The 2,953-nt window shown below is 39.1% G+C and overlaps 1 pseudogene; it reads left to right on the top strand.

Moving 5' to 3' along the window:
* The first annotated feature begins 1,617 nt into the window (after window positions 1–1,617).
* LOC139879278 (small nucleolar RNA R71) lies at window positions 1,618–1,731 on the top strand (annotated as a pseudogene).
* The last annotated feature ends 1,222 nt before the right edge of the window (window positions 1,732–2,953 follow it).

The raw sequence follows: 2,953 nt of genomic DNA, 5'->3' as shown, positions 1-2,953 counted from the left end.
TTCAATATCCATCACTACAAAGTCGACCGGGTAATAGAAATCTTCTACTTTTACTATTACATCTTCTAACATACCCCTAGGCGTTTTGATTGATTGGTCCGCTAGTTGAATGATTATATCTGTTCTTTTCATCAATCCTAATTCAAATTGGTCAACTAGGTAAAAGGGTAAGATATTAATGCTAGCTCCTAAGTCCAATAACACCTTTTTCACATTTATGTTTCCTACGGTCACCGCTATCAATGGGGTCACTGGGTCCTTAAATTTAGGTGGGAGTGTACCCGAAACAACCGCACTTAGGTGCTCGGTTAGCTCCACCTTTTTGGGTAAGGTTGCCCTTTGCTTCCTCTTTTGAGTGCAAAGGTCCTTCGAAAACTTAGCGTAGGACGGGACTTGCTTAATAGCATCGAGAAGGGGAAAATTAATCTTAACCTGTTTAAATGTTTCCCACATGTCCTCCGGTTGTTTCCCTTCTTCCCATAAGGGAATTGGTTCAGGGACTCTAAAGCCTTGGGAAATGGGACGGTTTTTGATTCCGTCTCTGATTTTCCGGTCTCATTAACGATTGGTTCCTTATTTTTCACCCCCTTCCCATGGTTATCATTGTCACTTACCTCATCCTCATCAAGAACAATAGGAGACTTACTTGACTTTTGTTGCACTACCTCTTTTTCACCAACCTTATTGTCATACTTCTTTCCACTTCGCAATGTGCCTACCATGTTAACACTATGTCCTTTTCCATGATCCTTATGATTTGGGTTGAGAACCGTATAACTTGGAATTGTACCGGGCTCCTGATTTCCTTTACTTTTCGCTACATTACCAATCTCCTTAGCCAATGCACCAATTTTTGCACTTCCACTATTTTACGCATTTCGGAGATAAACGCGTCCATCTTGGTGTCCGAGCTAGATGGTTGATTGGTTGGGGCATTGTTTTGATTTTGGTTTTGGTTTTGGCCTTGATTTTGGTAATTGCTTTGGTTTTGGTTTCGATTGTTAGGATAAGGATTTTGATAGTTTCTTTGATAATTGCCTTGATTCTGAAAGTTCCCTTGGTTTTGAAAGTTGTTTTGAGGTCTTTATTGAGTCCCTTGGGTAGCATTTAGAGCATTGTTATTGCTCCAACTAAAATTTGGATGGTTTCTCTAACCCGTATTATACGTGTTGGAGTATGGATCAAATCTCCGTCCCTGAACCTCATTAACTTGTTCCTCCACTATTTGTTGATTCACCGGTGGAATCCCATTTCTACATCCATATGCAAAACGAGAAGGATCTCCATAAATCTCACAAACCTCCTGAACATGCGAAACATTACAAGCAAGACCCTGGTTTGGGTTGTTAAATATAAGCATTTTCAAATCATCTAATAGCTTGCTCTAAGTTCCTAGATGAACCACCCAAGTCGGAAATATGATTTACTCGGGAAGTACTAGGTTGTTTCCGATTAACCGAAGCTTGGGTTTTTGAACCCTTGCTTAATTGCTCAAAGAAGGTCTATTCGTCATCACTAGATCGAGTTAAAAATGCCCCACCACTAGCCGCCAAAAGGAATTGCCTATTTTGGGAATCCAAACTATCATAGAAAACTTTAACCAATTCCCACTTTGGTATCTCATGGTGTGGACATGCCCTAAGTAACTCCTTCATACGCTCGTACGCTTCATGAAATAGTTCACCAGGTAGTTGTCTAAAAGATTTTATTTGCGTACGCATGTCTGAAGTTTTACTTATCGGGTAAAACTCCTCTAAAAACCGCTTTTTCATCTCCGCCCTAGTATTAATACTCCGGGCGGGTAAAGAGAGAAACCATCGTTTTGCCTTATCTTTTAGTGAATAAGGAAATAAGTGAAGACGTACCTCATCATCAGTGAAACCGGACCTGATTAGTAGCACATATCTCATTAAACTCAGTGATGTGTTCATATGGTTCCTCATTAGCCATACCTCAGTAGGTTGGCAAAATCAAAATGAGTTGAGGTCGGACCTCAAATCTTCGTGTGTTTTCCCCCTGCCGGTGCGGGAAAAACAATGGGTGAATGTTCCGCATAATCACCCGGTTGGTAGTAGGTGTCTACTCCTCTTTCACGTTCAGCCATCTCGGTTCGTTGAGCAAAAACTTCCTCTTCACTATCGGAATCTGATTTAGGAGAGTTTGGTGGAACAATCGGATGTGACTCTAGTGGTAGTTGTGTGGATGTTGAAGCCACTGTCGAGCTCTTTAAAATTCTTGTAGCTTTTCGATTAGATTTTGCAGAACTCTCAATTTTCGGGTCTAAAGGCTCAAGATTTTGATTTCCCGACTTCCGAGTTTGCATACACTAACCTGCACTTCAACAAAAGCAAGAACACCGAGCGTAAAACTAACAAAAACAAAATAAACAAAAACACTATTTTGGGTTTTTTATTGGTTTTATAATTTTTATGGTTTTTTCTAATTTAACACGAAAGCAATAAAATAAGAGCTTGCAATCACGCACACACTTCCCCGGCAGCGGCACTAAAATTTGATCGGTGTGGAAGGGCCGGTCAAAAATAGCCTAATCACTCTACTTTAGATAGGGTAAGCAGGATTCGTTCCTCGGGAAGTTATGGTTAACTAGCAAACAATTTCAAGATTGGTTTGTTTGTTTAACTAAAAGCTACTAAGATTAATCAACTAATATTAAAACTTAAAACTTAAACTAGAGTGCAATTGAGAGTATTGAGATGTAAACAATGAGAGTAAAGCTTTTATCCTTTCACAATCCCAATCTAACATGTATTCATTCAAACAAGTATTATGTTTACCAAATGTTGATCAAATCTCATAGACAAGACTGCTTAAGTTCATCAATTTTATTATCTTGGGATTGGACTACGCAACCTAGACAATATGTCTTTATCCCTAATCTAATTAACACTAAGTTGGATCAAGAACACAGTGTTAAATCACAATAATTCAACTT

This window comes from Rutidosis leptorrhynchoides, chromosome 11, assembly GCF_046630445.1.
Source record: "Rutidosis leptorrhynchoides isolate AG116_Rl617_1_P2 chromosome 11, CSIRO_AGI_Rlap_v1, whole genome shotgun sequence".
Classification (NCBI taxonomy): domain Eukaryota; kingdom Viridiplantae; phylum Streptophyta; class Magnoliopsida; order Asterales; family Asteraceae; genus Rutidosis; species Rutidosis leptorrhynchoides.
The sequence above is the reverse complement of the archived record's forward strand: the minus strand, read 5'-3'. Positions and strand labels throughout refer to the sequence as shown.